Source organism: Rattus norvegicus, chromosome 18 (assembly GCF_021556685.1).
Source record: "Rattus norvegicus strain SHRSP/BbbUtx chromosome 18, alternate assembly SHRSP_T2T, whole genome shotgun sequence".
In the NCBI taxonomy this organism is placed as follows: Eukaryota; Metazoa; Chordata; class Mammalia; order Rodentia; family Muridae; genus Rattus; species Rattus norvegicus.
In genome coordinates this window covers 20,283,136-20,302,027 of record NC_141551.1, presented here as the reverse complement: position 1 = coordinate 20,302,027, position 18,892 = coordinate 20,283,136, and the positions used below count along the sequence as shown (strand labels likewise).

At 39.4% G+C, this 18,892-nt stretch overlaps 1 non-coding gene across 1 annotated transcript; it reads right to left on the bottom strand.

The window, feature by feature from the left end:
• Window positions 1-1,213: 1,213 nt before the first annotated feature.
• LOC120098443 (U1 spliceosomal RNA) lies at window positions 1,214-1,377 on the bottom strand. The gene has a single exon (XR_015643230.1). It is a non-coding gene; the product is annotated as a U1 spliceosomal RNA (small nuclear RNA).
• Between the last annotated feature and the right edge of the window lie 17,515 nt (window positions 1,378-18,892).

Here is an 18,892-nt window from a genome sequence, read left to right as displayed (position 1 = left end):
GGGACAGGAGTATTTCATGCTACTGACACTCTTTGGTTAGGAATACAGAATGACATTTCTCAAACTACTTCTTTCTTCGTGTCCATGTATTTCTCCCTGTTTTCCTTTTGTTTTGTTTTGTTCATCACTTGCAGCCTCATATTGAAAGAAACCTAGCTGTGAGTAATTGCATGCAATTCTTTGTTATCTTTTTCACAGTTCTGAATGATAAGTATTTTTCATATTCAGGAATAAACAAGTACTCTAATGAAACACTGTTATTGGGTTTCCTCATTGTGGCTGCCATTTGAATAATTTTTAATACTACTTTAATTGGGGATCTTTTGCTGGTTTGCTATAACTTTATGAAGGGGAGGATTAATCGTCTTGCCTATTTTTTGTTTGGTTGGTTTTTCTGTGTTATTTTGTAGGTGACCATTGTATTTTCACATAGAAGCCTTTGCATTTAGTACAGATAATACTTTGAGTCAGCCATGCCCATTTTGCTATTCCCTTCTGGGTCTCTTAATTGTATTTTTTTGACCAAAAACATTTTTGGTGTGAGTTTATTGTATCAATATGACTGTATGAGGGTTTTTTGCAGTAATCTAGCCCATATTGCTTCTATTCATGAAGAATTTCCTCCCTGTGTAGGGCCTTCCCTTTATATCTGTGTACGACTGTTTAAAACAATATTTGTTATCCTTCAAAATAATGGGTTACAATATGGAATTTTTATACAAGTAAATTATTGTGCTTTACTTACTTTTATTTTCATTAGCCATTTTTACCCCATTTTCCTCTTCTTCATTTTCTTCTTCTTTTTTTAAATTCATTCACTTTATATCCCTATCACTGTCCCTGCCTCTAGATTCCTCCTTCCCACAGTCCTTTTCTCTAGTCCCCTCCCCTTCTTCTCTGAGACAGTGGAGAGTCCTCTGGGTATTCCCCAACCATAGCACATCAAGTCACTTTTGGGCTGGGCTCTTCTCCCACTGAGGCCAGAGAACAGAGCCGAGGTAGGGGAATGAATTCCACAGACATGCAACAGCTTGAAACTTTCTTCTTTTCTTCTTCTTCTTCTTCTTCTTCTTCTTCTTCTTCTTCTTCTTCTTCTTCTTCTTCTTCTTCTTCTTCTTCTTCTTCCTCCTCCTCCTCCTCCTCCTCCTCCTCCTCCTCCTCCTCCTCCTCCTCCGTCTTCTTCTTCTTCTTCTTCCTTCTTCTGAAAAAAAAACAGGGGAGAGCGCGAACGCAATCCCCCACTACCACAAATTATGCAGTCGAGTTTCCCGCATTTGGGGAAATCGCAGGGGTCAGCACATCCGGAGTGCAATGGATAAGCCTCGCCCTGGGAAAACCACCTTCGTGATCATGGTATCTCCCCTGCCAGGTAAGTTTCTTCTTCTTCTTCTCTTCTTCTTCTTCTTCTTCTTCTTCTTCTTCTTCTTCTTCTTCTTCTTCTTCTTCTTCTTCTTCTTCTCCTTCTCCTTCTCCTTCTCCTTCTCCTTCTCCTTCTCCTTCTCCTTCTCCTTCTCCTTCTCCTTCTCCTTCTCCTTCTCCTTCTCCTTCTCCTTCTCCTTCTCCTTCTCCTTCTCCTTCTCCTTCTCCTTCTCCTTCTCCTTCTCCCCCTACATCTCCTGCTCCTCTTCCTCCTCCTCCTCTTCATTCTGCTTCTTCCTGTTTATAATTTCCTCATATATTACACCTCTACCACTTTCCCCACCCTCAGTCTTTCCCTTTCCATATCACCTCTTCCACAGATCCAACCACCCACCATGCCTCCCCTTAAAATAGAGCAGGCCTCCATGGATATCAGTCAATCAAAAATGGCCTAAAGAGCTACAATAAAACCGGACACAAGAACATCATATCAACCCTGGACAAGGCAGCCCAGTAAGAGGAAAGGAGTTCCACAAGGAGGCAAAGGCTCCCAATATAATGATTCACATAAGAACAACAAGCTACTTTGCCATATATATTTGGAGATCCTATGTCAAACCCCAGCAAGCTCCCTGATCTTTGTTAGTCCCCATCAATTTAGCTCAGTTAATTCTGTGGGCCTTGTACTCATGGCATATCCCTCACCCCTCTGATTCCTTTGATTCTTCCCTAAGCTCTGCCTAATGTTTGGCTGCGATACTCTTCATCTGTTCCCATCAGTTTCAGGATAAAGTGTTCTCTGGACACTTTGATGATAATTCTGCTAGGCTTTTGGTCTCAGAACATTGTGTGGGCAAGACAAAGTGCAAGTGAAAGATTTTGTGGGTGGACTGCTGTCCCAATCTCTCCTGCAGGCCATGCCTGCTTAGAAGAGATGGTCAGCTCATAGTCCATGTCAAGCATTGCTAGGAATCGTTGCTAGGCTTACCCTCCTGGATTCAATGGAATTTTCCTTGCATTAGGTTTCAACTTTGTCTCCAAATTGCCCCCACTTCCAATATTTTCTTCCCCTCCCCCACACCCTGATCCATCCTGTTCACAGCCCCACTGACCTCCCAGTCTACCTGTGAATCTTTCCAGGGAAATCCTTGGATCCTCCTTTAAGCAGTCCTGTTACTTAGACTCCCTGGGTCTGTAGATTTTAGCATGATTATCTTTTACTTTACATCTATTATCTAATTATAAATGAGTACAAACGTGTTTCCCTTTGTGGCTCTGGGTTCTCTCTCTAGGAATGATTTTTTTCTACTTCTACACATTTGCCTTCAAATTTCATGGTGTCATTTTTAACAGCTGTGAAATACTTCACAATTTAAATGTGCATTTTCTTTATCCATTCTTCAGTTGAGAGGCATCGAGGTTGTTTCCAGTTTCTGGCTCTTCTCAATAAAGCTTGCATAAATAGAGTTGAGCTAGTGCCCTTGCAATAGGAAAGAGCATTCACTGAATTGGACATATGTCCAAGGATGGTATAGCTGGGGCTAGGGGTAGACTGATGTTCAGTTTTCTAAGAAACTATAATATTGTCAGTGTCTGCCAGAATTAGAGGCAGGGACCCAGTCATGGAGTGGGCAGTGAGGTGCAAGCTGATTGGGGGCTGTACTGTAAAGACATGCTTTGGAACACAAGTCTAAGGAGTGAGACAGTTCAACAATCAGGGAATTCACCTGCTCCTACTAGTGTGGCCTGCACCTGAGCAGTGGGAGTCTGCAGGAATTAAGGGCAGTGGCAGCTGGTGGGGTGGGAGGATGGGTAGAATTTTTCTTTGGGAACTGAGGCTAGGGAGTGGAGCTCCTCTTCTTCTTCCAACCCTGCTTTTGCCACAAAAGAGTCATTCTAAAACTTTAATGTCAACATAGATATGTATATGTTGTGCATACATACATATATATATTTGTATTAAAAATATGTGAGCAGGGACTGAGTGATGGCTCAGCAGTTAAGATTCTAAAGTTTCCTTTTTGCGTAACCCATCTGTTTTTCCTCGCAGCATGAGTAAATAAGCAATTGATTTGTCTTGAATCCTTGCCAGCATTTGCTGTCATGTTCTTTTTCTTGGTGATTGATCATCTGGTAGTCTGATAGTTACAGGTGTTGAATACTTTTCCATGTATTTGTTTGTCATGTGTACTTCTGAGTACCAGCTTATAGTGTTTCCACACTTATTAATTAGATGATTTATAAGGTGTAAATATTCTTCACTGAATCCTGATTCTGGCCAACCCACTCAGCACTGATACTTGGACAACAGTGGCACTGAAAATGAACTTGAGTCGTTGAGAGAGAGACGAAAGGTCTTCATTGCATTGCATGAGATGGGGAACTGCACTAATCCTATCTACAAATGAGAAGGATGGTGTCTTTAATACCTAAAGAGAATTGGATTTATGTGTGTGTTATAGTTTGACTAGAAATTATCATGGCTTTGGAAAAACAGCAGCTGCAGTTTAAAAGTACTTTGCACAGTTCGTATAACCTTTTTAGATTTTTTTTCTACCTTGTCATGGTAGCAGTCTCTGCTTTCAAAAATGGTAAATTTCAGCCATGGTTGTTAGAGAGAATTCCAGAGTTTTCATAACTTCACTGAATCCTTCAGAGAAGCTTTTCAGATCTGACTCAAACTGAACACTGTCCTTCATGAACTGATGGTTCTTAGCAGTGGATATTTCTATGCTTTCTTTCTGAAGCCATATTTGTATTAGAGATCTGCTCTTTCTCAGCTTTTACCTTGTTTTCTATTGGTCATATTATTTTTTATTATTTTAAGGCTTTCTATGTGCAAATTGTTTTAAACATTATTTTTGATCTAGGATTATACTGTATTTCATCCAGACAAAAATCTTTTATTCTGGTATTTGTCTATTAGCATGAGCCCCTAGGAAAAACTAATATAATTTCACAAATTGAAAGGAAATAGCAATGCTAGTGATAAGTTACAATTCTGGGGGATTTTTATTTTTATGAAGTATTTCCCTTTTTCTTCCTAATTTTGACATTTAATTCATGTATTAATATTTATTTTCATATATTCCCCTACTAGATCATTTTATCTTTCTCAGAAGTCATAATGAAGCCTAGACAGTCAGGTAGATGGTTAAGATCACTTTCTGTGGTTAGCCGGAACTAGCCTTCCTAAGCTTTCTGCAAGCTGGTATCCTGTTATCATCCTCTATTACTGAACAAATCCCATATCATGTTAGCAAGAACATTCAAAGAATTATTTATTTTTTTTAAGAATTATTTATTTTATATATGTGACTACACTGTCACTATCTTCAGACACACCAGAAAAGGGCATCAGATCCTATTGCAGATGGCTGTGAGCCACTTTGTGTCACTGGGAATTGAAGTCAGTACCTCTGGAAGAGCAATCAGTGCTCTTAACCGCTGAGCCATCTCTCCAGCCCCACATTCAAGATAGTCTTCTCATCAACCTTCTAGAAAAGAAATTTATCAAAATAAGGTAGGGGAGAAAAAGGTGCCAGAAAAAGACTGATCTGTGACCATGACACATAGCTGTTCAGTTAGATTTCTACTTCCACAAATATTACTATGATGATATCCTCATTTCCTCCCTTTAAACAAGAAACAATACTTTGAGCTTGACTGTCTAGAAAAAGGAACTCTGGTTCATGGACGTTGTAATAATTTCACCTGAATATATTTTTTAATCCATTTAGAATGTAATGAAGATCACTTTCCCCTTGGTTCCCAATTCCCCCTTCTCTTTAACCTCACATTCTCACCTCTTGATGACTCATTTAAATATCTTATAAGACACCTCTGTCTGCTTCAAAACACATTTCTATAATTAAATATCGGGTGAACATCTACCCCAATATCCCTTCCTTTCAACAATGGACAAAAAGGTCTTTTTTATATATGTAAAGAATTACAGCACTTCAACAAAGGTGGCTTTCTGAGTTCTATCTAATCAAAGCATCTACAAGAAATGAAAATGATGCTAGGCCTCATTCCCTCCCACTGTGCTTTTTATTCTGGGTCACCATATTTCTCTTACATAGTATTTCATACTTTAAAAGTTTCTATCAAATTGGCTACCAAAATTAGAACAGACATTGTCCTAGAACTACCTCAAGAGGCACAATTTTTCACAAGTTGCTGTTTTTAATTTCAATTTCTAATTAATGAAATCCATCATGTTGGTTCATGCTCCATTCTGCTTGGGCCTATCATAGCCTCTGCCCTTGTTTCCCGTGGTCTCTGACATTCATTATGGGAAACAAAACCAAAGTAGTCCACGGGGTAGTGGGGCAGTGAATGGGATAAAATCACATCTCCACATAGAAGCTTCAAACGAATCAGTCAACTTCTGAAGAATATGGCTACATGATTGACAGACACAATAGGGTCAATATTCCCCATAATTTTATTGAAGTAGAACAGATGTGCTCTCTGCTTGTATTATATGTTTACTAATAGGTCTCCAAACACATAGTTCATCTCACAATTCCAGGGCTGCTTCAGACTATGTTCTCTCGTCATCCACCTAGATTTAATTTTGTAAAATTATATAAACAGTACATGTCTCTAACAGCAGATAATGCTCCAAAGATGCAGGCTACAAGTTTAGACAGGTCTTTTCACAGGTAGAGGATGTTCCTGCATAATTCAGCTGTAGTCATTCATGATATTCTATGTAGAAGTAGTTCAAACAAACATGTTCATTTTTCACGGCTTCGGTCTTCCTATTTCCTTTAAGACTACACATCAAAATTTTCCGACACTCATAATCAGAGAAATCAAAGTAGGCTTTCAATAAGTGAGATGTCAGAAGTCAGTGATGACTCCACTAGGAACAAAAGAAACCTTGACCTACTCAGCTGGACAATATATTCTCTTGCTTTCCCTGTCTAGGTCTGGAATCGGAAATAAGGTACTGATCTCAAAAATTTCTGTACAGTTCTATCTTGTTTGCCAAACCCCAGCATGATCTGTGATCTAGGGGAAAAGTAAGATTTGGATTTTGTCAAAGCCCTTCTCCAGGACATCAAGTGCATCTATATGTGATATGAAAAGATGAGATGCTTTTGAAAGAGAGAGCTTCATTTGAAAACATTCACACTTCTCGTTCACATAAAGGACAATGAGTTTCATCACTACGTAATACACAAATTAATATGCGATATTATCAGCATTTGTCTTCTCCTTGCCTTTCTATACTTCCGTACTGTGAGATATATATATATATATATATATATATATATATATATTCTGCTTTTACTACTATACACATAGCTCTATCTATTTCCTAGTTTTAAGTGACAGTAAGCACCCACTAAACACAAGTATTAACCAATACCAATGTTATAATGGATAAGATTAAGAGCTTGAGAGCACATTGAAATCATAGCAGCTAGATGTTGCCTGGGGTCCTATTTTCCATCCTGGAACAGAAGGGAAACAATAGCAGGACTATAGAAATACAAATAAAGGCTATGTTTGTGAATAATAATATGTGTTTGCTCAGGTTCATATTTTTACTATGCTATGGACTGTGCCCATGGTACTTGAGGCTGACTTGTACATTTTTGCAAATCTGTCAGGCTGAAACTTCTAAGTGAAAAGTAAAACTGGAGAAAAGAGGTGGTTTGTCACTGACTGACATTCAGTATGAATGAACTCAAATCCCAGAGCTATCTCTGATTATTCAGTCTCAGGAACTTAGACCAACTTAGACCAATGTCCATTGATCCTGTTTTTTTTCTTTCTTTCTTTTCTTTTCTTTTTTTCGGGGCTGGGGACCGAACCCAGGGCCTTGCGCTTGCTAGGCAAGCGCTCTACCACTGACCTAAATCCCCAACAACCAATCCTGGTTTTATCTTCAGAGAAAGTTACTGGTCCATTGAAAAGGTGGAAGATTGAAGAATATTATTAGCTAGATAAATGAGAGTTTTAATTCCTCACAGATCAGCTGACATATTAAACGGGCATTGGGAAACGATGTAAAACTGACAAAGGAAAGAAGAAAATTTTGGCTATATTCTGATTGGGCAAGATACAACCAAACTGGCATGACACAAAAGTTCATACTACAGATAATGCCAGACTGGCTCAGGAGGCTCTGAGAAAGGAGAACCATATCTTGTGTGTTCTCATCTCATTTTAGATGATTGTGTTTTACACTACTCTCTTTGGCTCTGGAAAGCTCCATTCTTTGTAGATAACGAAGAGTAAAATTTCTCCATTTGAAATCTATCACAGAGAGAGTAAGTCTCACACAGGTATGCATGTAAGGTATGTCAGTGCTGATATGCTTGGCTTTGATTGATCAGAATTTTAATTGATCAAGATTTGGACTGAACCTTGATGAGATTAGAGGTGTGTCAGTGCACAGTTTCTGGGGTATTAGAGATCCAACATAGGCCTTGATTCATGCTAGGCAGGCAACCTATCAAAGGAGCTACAACCTGTGATTTTGGTTAACTCAACTTAGCACAGTGTTCAATCACCTGTGAAGAAAGTCCAGTGAAGGATTGTCTAGACACGCAGGCCCCTCTGCATATCTATGCGAGATGGTCTCGTTTGCCTTGATGTAGGTATGAAAACCCATTATATCATTTTCTTCTTTTCCTTCCTTTTCTTCAAAATGCTTTCATATAACCCATTCTCTCTTTCTCATAGTCATAGTCTCTCAAAAGCTGCTCTCCTGAGAACAGGAGAAATAATCTTTTCCAGGGAGGAGACATATTAACCAGTTATCCAATACCAAGCTTTCGGCCCTAAAATAATATGCATACAAGTAATACTACAGGGACTGAGCAGGTTGTATTTGTGTGTGTGTGTGTGTGTGTGTGTGTGTGTGTCTTTCATCACACTAAGAACTGATAAAACTTTCTTTTTAGTTGCAAAATATTTTCAAAATGAAGTTAAATTATTTTGAAATTTTTATACCAAAACACTAATAATTAGATGTTTACCAACTATAATTAACAATGATTTATTGTTCAAATAACTGTAGAAACAGTTCCAAAATAAATATTTTACATGTTTTTTTTTCTAATTCTAATGTCATTTGACTGTTGTTTTGTAAATTGAAGCCTGTGCCTCTTGGGTTTTAAACATGTGCTTTATTACTGTACTTTATTTAATACTTTATTTAATACTGAGATTATTATCTCAGCTTATAACTGCACTTCAAAGAACTCTGAGTCTCTGCAGTCTTGGGAAGAGAAATCAGCAACAGTCATTAGAGTGTCATTGCTATAGTGGCTTTAAACCATTTATACACATTATGGTCTAATATCTCAGAACAATTCCATCAGCATTCAAATAGTATGGCCTTTATAGGGACAAGCTTCTAACCCCTTAAGTTCAAGTGTGAGGTCTGTGTATCAGTGTAGAGAATGATGAACAATAAGCAGTACCATATACCATTGTTATGTTTAAGTTTTATGATGCATATTCATCTTAATCAAGCCCAGAAATGGTCTCATCTATTTTAAACTGGAGAAATAATTTGCACAGAGTCCTGCAAAAACAAAATTTTAAAATAGTTATGACTATGAATGTAGGGTAGAATTGAAGGATAAATATATATAAATATGAAGGATAAATATATATATATATTCATTCCTGTGTCCCTTCACATACAACTGTGTCTTTGCTCTGAATATAGGGGCAGGCAGTGCATTCACAAGGCCTTACTTACATCTCTGTGGAAGCCTGAGAGCTTTGCAGGCTATGATGAGACATGTCCGGCCATAGGTGTGTAGAAAGAGCCAAAGAAACACTCCTCCATTGTTGGTGGGATTGCAGACTGGTACAACCATTCTGGAAATTAGTCTGGAGGTTCCTCAGAAAATTGGACATTGAACTGCCTGAGGATCCAACTATACCTCTCTTGGGCATATACCCAAAAGATGCCCCAACATATAAAAAAGACACGTGCTCCACTATGTTCATCGCAGCCTTATTTATAATAGCCAAAAGCTGGAAAGAACCCAGATGTCCTTCAACAGAGGAATGGATACAGAAAATGTGGTACATCTACACAATGGAATATTACTCAGCTATCAAAAACAATGACTTTATGAAATTCGTAGGCAAATGGTTGGAACTGGAAAATATCATCCTGAGTGAGGTAACCCAATCACAGAAAAACACGCATGGTATGCACTCATTGATAAGTGGCTATTAGCCCAAATGCTTGAATTACCCTAGATGCCTAGAACAAATGAAACTCAAGATGGATGATCAAAATGTGAATACTTCATTCCTTCTCTAAAAGGGGAACAAGAATACCCTTGGCAGGGAAGAGAGAGGCAAAGATTAAAACAGAGACTGAAGGAACACCCATTCAGAGCCTGCCCCACATGTGGCCCATACATATACAGCCATCCAATTAGACAAGATGGATGAAGCAAAGAGACAGGAGCCGGATGTAGATCACTCCTGAGAGACACAGCCAGAATACAGCAAATACAGAGGCGAATGCCAGCAGCAAACCACTAAACTGAAAATAGGACCCCCGTTGAAGGAATCAGAGAAAGAACTGGAAGAGCTCGAAGGGGCTGGAGACCCCTTATGAACAACAATGCCAAGCAACCAGAGCTTCCAGGGACTAAGCCACTACCTAAAGACTATACATGGACTGACCCTGGACTCTGACCTCATAGGTAGCAATGAATATCCTAGTAAGATCACCAGTGGAAGGGGAAGCCCTGGGTCCTGCTAAGACTGAACCCCCAGTGAACTAGATTGTTGCGGGGAGGGCGGCAATGGGGGGAGGATGGTGAGGGGAACATCCATAAAGAAGGGGAGGGGGAGGGATTAGGGGGATGTTTGCCCGGAAACTGGGAAAGGGAATAACACTCGAAATGTAAATAAGAAATACTCAAGTTAATAAAAAAAGAAAGAAAGGAAGAAAGAAAGAAAGAAAGAAAGAAAGAAAGAAAGACAGAAAGAAAGAGCCAAAGAAGCACCTTTCTTTTCTATTTTCTTCAATTGAATCGGCATAAAGACAAGATGGTTTTTTGGAGCACCATGTCCTAAAGCATACCAACGTCTATCCCAGCCCTGAGATCTGGTCTTTCACATTTTCTTGCTGGACTTTAACCTTGTTCGTTCTTAGCCCTTGGCTCTTGCCAATCTTCTATAAAATGGGAGATAATTGTCTTTTCTGACATGCCTTATTTTCTTTGTCTAGACTTGAAAGCATACTTGAAGAAGTGTTTGCAAATCTTAAAAATAAAGTCTAGTTTCATACCTTGCTATCCATCAAGAGAGATGATAGAAATATTAAACGGCATGACCTTCCTAATAACATGCTCTAAACAGGAGCAGGATCGCAAAAGGGGCTAGAGAATTGAAACTGAACTGCATTTTTTTCTTGTTAGAAATAAAATCAACCATGGTGGTTCTCTGGTAGGATTTTTGGGATTGCTTATGTATACTAACATATCATCCACAAATAGTGATACTTTGACGTCTTCCTTTCCAGTTTGCATCTCCTTGATCTCCTTTAGTCGTCTTATTGCTCTGGCTAGAACTTCAGGTACTATCTTGAATAGATAGGGAGAAAATGCACAGCCTTTTCTTATCCCTGAGTTTAGTGCAGATGCTTTAACTTTTCTCCATTTAGTTTGAAGTTGGTTGTTGGCTTGCAAATTATTGCTTTAGATATGTTTAGATTTGTGTCTTGTATCCCTGATCTCTATCAAAGGTTTATCAGTGTCTAATGAGATAATCATGTGATTTTTTTCTTTTGGTTTGTTTATGTGGTAGACTATGTTGAAGGATTTTCATATATTGAACCATCCCTGCATTTTTATGATGAGGCATACTTGATCTAGGTACCATGCTATACTCCACAGACCTAAAGAAACTAAATGAGGGGGAAGTCCCAAGCAGAGAAGTTTGAATCTCACTTAGAAGGGGAAATAAAAGTCTCATAAGAGGCAGATGGTGGGAGGGAACTGGGAGGAGAGCAGATGGCGAGGGCAATAGAAAGATTCAGATTCAGGTGTGAGGAAGGACAGAAGAGACGGGTAGGAGAACATGAAAATGAACAGAAATATACAAACTGACAGCGGTGAGAAGATAGGGGTGTGGACATCGGTAGGACAAGACAGAGACCTGGGATAATGAACACACATAAGTATTAAAAAGGGTGACCTAAGCTGTGAATCACTACATTACTGATATAAAACTTGGAAAGGCTACCTTCTGTAGTCAGGCAGTACACTAGTGGAGCGAGAGACACCAACCCGGTCACAAAATTTTCAACCCAAAATTCATTCAGTCTACAAGAAATGCAGACACGGGAGATGGAGCAATGACTGAGGGAAAGGCCAACCAATAATCAGTTCAACTTGAGACCCATACCATGGGTAAGCACCAGTTGCTAGCACTAGTAATGATACCCTGATACTCTTTCAGACAGGAGACTGTTTTTCTCTTAGAGGCTCTACCCAGCGGCTGACTCAACAGATACATACAAACAGTAGATGGAGGTTGGGGACTCTTATGGGACAATAGGAGGAAGAAGGATTACAGGCCCTGAAGGAGATAGGAACACCACAGCAAGAGCAACAGAGTCAACTAACATGGGCCTCTGGGACTCTCAGATACTGACCAACCAACCAAAGAACATACAGAGGCTGGACCGAAGCCTCCCCACACATATGGAACATATGTGCACTTGGTCTTCACGTGGGTCCCAAACAAGTGTAATGGAGGCTGTTCCAAAAGCTGTTGAAGCTGTTGCCTGCACATGAAATATGATCTTCTGTCTGGGCTGACTTATCTGGCTTCAGTGTGAGAGAGCACAGCTGGCCTTGCAGAGACTTGGAGTACCAAAAGAATACCCAGGGGGCACACCCTCTCAGAGATTAAGGGGCTGAGGGATGGAGGAAGAATTGTGAGAGGGTAACTGGGAGAGGGACAGTGGGTATGGGTGTGTATGAACATTCACTCATACACTCGAACCTTTGTGTGTGCACTGGGAGCTGGTCTCAATTATATCAACTTTGGGATCCTCCTGTATTCACACAAATGCTGGGAAAGCTGGGGGAGACTACTATGTATAGCTGAAAATATTTCTGTATAGTCTATGTTCTTTGTTTTTACTTACTAACTTTAACGCCACATTTTTAAAATTTTTATAAGAAAAGCTTTGTTCAATTTGTGATGAATATGATTAATTAATTTGAAGAGAACAACCATTTTCATAATATTATGTCTTCCACTCCATGGAAGTTACTTATATTCTGTTTAATTCCTCTTGGTGAGGCTTGTAGTTTACACTGTATGCGTGGTTTTCTGTTGCTAAAATTACTTCCATGTGTCTTTATTAGGCTCGAACTTCAATGCATTGCTTTATATTTGTTTAAAGCAATGAAGGTGGTGTTTTTTTCAATACTCATTTTGTTATGATTTGTATATGCTTGACGCAGGGAGTTACACAATTAGAAGGTGTGGATCTCTTGGAAAAGGTGTGTCACTCTAGGTACGTCTTTAAGACCCTCATTCTAGTTGCTTCAAAGCCAGTATAATGCTAGCAGCCTTCACATGAAGATGGAGAACTCTCAGCTCCTCCTGCACCATGCCTGCCTGGATACTACCATGTTCCCAACTTGATGATAATGGACTGAACCTCGGAACCTATAAGACAGCCCCAATTATATGTTGTTCTTATAAGTGTTGCCTTGGTTATGGTGTCTGTTCACAGCAGTAAAAGACTAAGACAGAAGTTGGCATCTGGAGTGGGTTATTGCTGTGATAGGCCTGACCATGCTTTTGTTTGGAGTATTGCAGATTTTGGGAGTTTGAAAAGCAGTAGAATGCTTTAAGTTGGACTTAATGGGCTATCCCAGTAGGAATATGAAAGACTTTGTTGCTGAGTACGATTTGAACTGTGCTGGCCTGGCCTCAGAGGTTTCAGTGGAGAAGAATTTCAGAATGTACCCTGGAGAATGTTTTTGTGAATAATATGACAGCTTATTGCCCTTGTCTGAAGAATCTAAAGAGATTTATATTAATTGCATTGACAAAGGAAGTCTCAAAAAGTTCAGCAGAGACTATGTTCTCTGGTGAAGTCTCATGAAGAGCATTTGAACAAGCATAGCAAGCCAGTAAATAGCATCCCTCCATGGCCTCAGCATCCACTTCTGCTTCCTGACCTGCTTGAGTTCCAGTCCTGAATTTCTTTGGTGATAAAAAACAATGTGGAAGTGTAAGCTGAATAAAACCTTTCCTTTCCAACCTGCTTCTTGATCATGATGTTTTGTGCAGGAATAGAAGCCCTGACTAAGACACATTTTGTTTCGTTTTGGGGTTTGTTTTCTGGATTTTTTTAAGGGGGGGTGCATTTTTCTTTTTTTTTTTAATTTTTTATTTTTTTCTTAACTTGAGTATTTCTTATATACATTTCAAGTGTTATTCCCTTTCCCGGTTTCCGGGCAAACATCCCCCTCCCCCCTCCCCTTCCTTATGGGTGTCCCCCTCCCAACCCTCCCCCCATTGCCGCCCTCCCCCCATAGTCTAGTTCACTGGGGGTTCAGTCTTAGCAGGACCCAGGGCTTCCCCTTCCACTGGTGCTCTTACTAGGATATTCATTGCTACCTATGGGGTCAGAGTCCAGGGTCAGTCCATGTATAGTCTTTAGGTAGTGGCTTAGTCCCTGGAAACTCTGGTTGCTTGACCTTGTTGTACTTTTGGGGTCTCGAGCCCCTTCAAGCTCTTCCAGTTCTTTCTCTGATTCCTTCAACGGGGGACCTATTCTCAGTTCAGTGGTTTGCTGCTGGCATTCGCCTCTGTATTTGCTGTATTCTGGCTGTGTCTCTCAGGAGCGATCTACATCCGGCTCCTGTCGGTCTGAACTTCTTTGCTTCATCCATCTTGTCTAATTGGGTGGCTGTATATGTATGGGCCACATGTGGGGCAGGCTCCGAATGGGTGTTCCTTCAGTCTCTGTTTTAATCTTTGCCTCTCCCTTCCCTGCCAAGGAAATTCTTTTTCCTCATTTAAAGAAGGAGTGAAGCATTCACATTTTGATCATCCATCTTGAGTTTCGTTTGTTCTAGGGATCTAGGGTAATTCAAGCATTTGGGCTAATAGCCACTTATCAATGAGTGCATACCATGTATGTCTTTCTGTGATTGGGTTAGCTCACTCAGGATGATATTTTCCAGTTCCAACCATTTGCCTACGAATTTCATAAACTCGTTGTTTTTGATAGCTGAGTAATATTCCATTGTGTAGATGTACCACATTTTCTGTATCCATTCCTCTGTTGAAGGGCATCTGGGTTCTTTCCATTTTCTGGCTATTATAAATAAGGCTGCGATGAACATAGTGGAGCACGTGTCTTTTTTATATGTTGAGGCATCTTTTGGGTATATGACCAAGAGAGGTATAGCTGGATCCTCAGGCAGTTAAAGGTCCAATTTTCTGAGGAACCTCCAGACTGATTTCCAGAATGGTTTTACCAGTCTGCAATCCCACCAACAATGGAGGAGTGTTCCTCTTTCTCCACATCCTCGCCAGCATCTGCTGTCACCTGAGTTTTTGATCTTAGCCATTCTCACTGGTGTGAGGTGAAATCTCAGGGTTGTTTTGATTTGCATTTCCCTTATGACTAAAGATGTTGAACATTTCTTTAGGTGTTTCTCAGCCATTCGGCATTCCACAGCTGTGAATTCTTTGTTTAGCTCTGAACCCCATTTTTTAATAGGGTTATTTGTTTCCCTGCGGTCTAACTTCTTGAGTTCTTTGTATATTTTGGATATAAGGCCTCTATCTGTTGTAGGATAGGTAAAGATCTTTTCCCAATCTGTTGGTTGCCGTTTTGTCCTAACCACCGTGTCCTTTGCCTTACAGAAGCTTTGCAGTTTTATGAGATCCCATTTGTCGATTCTTGATCTTACAGCATAAGCCATTGGTGTTTTGTTGAGGAAATTTTTTCCAGTGCCTATGTGTTCCAGATGCTTCCCTAGTTTTTCTTCTATTAGTTTGAGTGTGTCTGGTTTGATGTGGAGGTCCTTGATCCACTTGGACTTAAGCTTTGTACAGGGTTATAAGCATGGATCGATCTGCATTCTTCTACATGTTGACCTCCAGTTGAACCAGCACCATTTGCTGAAAATGCTATCTTTTTTCCATTGGATGGTTTGGGCTCCTTTGTCAAAAATCAAGTGACCATAGGTGTGTGGGTTCATTTCTGGGTCTTCAATTCTATTCCATTGGTCTATCTGTCTGTTTCTGTACCAATACCATGCAGTTTTTATCACTATTGCTCTGTAGTACTGCTTGAGTTCAGGGATAGTGATTCCCCCTGAAGTCCTTTTATTGTTGAGGATAGCTTTAGCTATCCTGGGTTTTTTGTTATTCCAGATGAATTTGCAAATTGTTCTGTCTAACTCTTTGAAGAATTGGATTGGTATTTTGATGGGGATTGCATTGAATCTGTAGATTGCTTTTGGTAATATGGCCATTTTTACTATATAAATCCTGCCAATCCATGAGCATGGGAGATCTTTCCATCTTCTGAGGTCTTCTTTAATTTCTTTCTTCAGAGCCTTGAAGTTCTTATTGTACAGATCTTTTACTTGCTTGGTTAAAGTCACACCGAGGTACTTTATATTATTTGGGTCTATTATGAAGGGTGTCGTTTCTCTAATTTCTTTCTCAGCTTGTTTCTCTTTTGTATAGAGGAAGGCAACTGATTTATTTGAGTTAATTTTATACCCAGCCACTTTGCTGAAGTTGTTTATCAGCTTTAGTAGTTCTCTGGTGGAACTTTTGGGATCACTTAAATATACTATCATGTCATCTGCAAATAGTGATGTTTTGACCTCTTCTTTTCCGATCGGTATCCCCTTGATCTCCTTTTGTTGTCTGATTGCTCTGGCTAGAACTTCAAGAACTATATTGAATAAGTAGGGAGAGAGTGGGCAGCCTTGTCTAGTCCCTGATTTTAGTGCGATTGCTTCAAGTTTCTCTCCATTTACTTTAATGTTAGCAACTGGTTTGCTGTATATGGCTTTTACTATGTTTAGGTATGGGCCTTGAATTCCTATTCTTTCCAGGACTTTTATCATGAAGGGGTGTTGAATTTTGTCAAATGCTTTCTCAGCATCTAATGAAATGATCATGTGGTTCTGTTCTTTCAGTTTGTTTATATAATGGATCACGTTGATGGTTTTCCGTATATTAAACCATCCCTGCATGCCTGGGATGAAGCCTACTTGATCATGGTGGATGATTGTTTTGATGTGCTCTTGAATTCGGTTTGCCAGAATTTTATTGAGTATTTTTGCATCGATATTCATAAGGGAAATTGGTCTGAAGTTCTCTTTCTTTGTTGTGTCTTTGTGTTGTTTAGGTATAAGAGTAATTGTGGCTTCGTAGAAGGATTTGGTAGTGCTCCATCTGTTTCAATTTTGTGGAATAGTTTGGATAATATTGGTATGAGGTCTTCTATGAAGGTTTGATAGAATTCTGTACTAAACCCGTCTGGACCTGGGCTCTTTTTGGTTGGGAGACCTTTAATGACTGCTTCTATTTCCTTAGGAGTTATGGGGTTGTTTAACTGGTTTATCTGTTCCTGATTTAACTTCGGTACCTGGTATCTGTCTAGGAAATTGTCCATTTCCTGAAGATTTTCAAGTTTTGTTGAATATAGGTTTTTATAGTAAGATCTGATGATTTTTTGAATTTCCTCTGAATCTGTAGTTATGTCTCCCTTTTCATTTCTGATTTTGTTAATTTGGACGCACTCTCTGTGTCCTCTCATTAGTCTGGCTAAGGGTTTATCTATCTTGTTGATTTTCTCAAAGAACCAACTTTTGTTTCTGTTGATTCTTTCTATGGTCCTTTTTGTTTCTACTTGGTTGATTTCAGCTCTGAGTTTGATTATTTCCTGCCTTCTACTCCTCCTGGGTGTATTTGCTTCTTTTTGTTCTAGAGCTTTTACGTGTGCTGTCAAGCTGCTGACATATGCTCTTTCCTGTTTCTTTCTGCAGGCACTCAGCGCTATGAGTTTTCCTCTTAGCACATCTTTCATTGTGTCCCATAAGTTTGGGTATGTTGTATCTTCATTTTCATTAAATTCTAAAAAGTTTTTAATTTCTTTCTTTATTTCTTCCTTGACCAGGTTATCATTGAGTATAGCATTGTTCAATTTCCACGTATATGTGGGCATTCTTCCCTTATTGTTATTGAAGACCAGTTTTAGGCCGTGGTGGTCCAATAGCACGCATGGGATTATTTCTATCTTTCTGTACCTGTTGAGGCCCGTTTTTTGACCAATTATATGGTCAATTTTGGAGAAAGTACCATGAGGAGCTGAGAAGAAGGTATATCCTTTTGCTTTAGGACAGAATGTTCTATAAATATCCGTTAAGTCCATTTGGCTCATGACTTCTCTTAGTCTGTCGACATCACTGTTTAATTTCTGTTTCCATGATCTGTCCATTGATGAGAGTGGTGTGTTGAAATCTCCCACTATTATTGTGTGAGGTGCAATGTGTGCTTTGAGCTTTAGTAAGGTTTCTTTTACGTATGTAGGTGCCCTTGTATTTGGGGCATGGATATTTAGGATTGAGAGTTCATCTTGGTTGATTTTTCCTTTGATGAATATGAAGTGTCCTTCCTTATCTTTTTTGATGACTTTTAGCTGGAAATTGATTTTATTTGATATTAGAATGGCTACTCTAGCTTGCTTCTTCTGACCATTTGCTTGGAAAATTGTTTTCCAGCCTTTCACTCTGAGGTAGTGTCTGTCTTTGTCTCTGAGGTGTGTTTCCTGTAGGCAGCAGAATGCAGGGTCCTCATTGTGTATCCAGTTTGTTAATCTATGTCTTTTTATTGGGGAGTTGAGGCCATTGATATTGAGAGATATTAAGGAATAGTGATTATTGCTTCCCGTTATATTCATATTTGGATGTGAGGTTATGTTTGTGTGCTTTCATTCTCTTTGTTTTGTTGCCAAGACGATTAGTTTCTTGCTTCTTCTAGGGTATAGGTTGCCTCATTATGTTGGGCTTTACCATTTATTATCCTTTGTAGTGCTGGATTTGTAGAAAGATATTGTGTAAATTTGGTTTTGTCATGGAATATCTTGGTTTCTCCATCAATGTTAATTGAGAGTTTTGCTGGATACAGTAACCTGTGCTGGCATTTGTGTTCTCTTAGGGTCTGTATAACATCAGTCCAGGATCTTCTGGCCTTCATAGTTTCTGGCGAGAAGTTTGGTGTGATTCTGATAGGTCTGCCTTTATATGTTACTTGACCTTTTTCCCTTACTGCTTTTAATAGTCTTTCTTTATTTTGTGCGTTTGGTGTTTTGACAATTATGTGACGGGAGGTGTTTCTTTTCTGGTCCAATCTATTTGGAGTTCTGTAGGCTTCTTGTATGTCTATGGGTATCTCTTTTTTTAGGTTAGGGAAGTTTTCTTCTATGATTTTGTTGAAGATATTTACTGGTCCTTTGAGCTGGGAGTCTTCACTC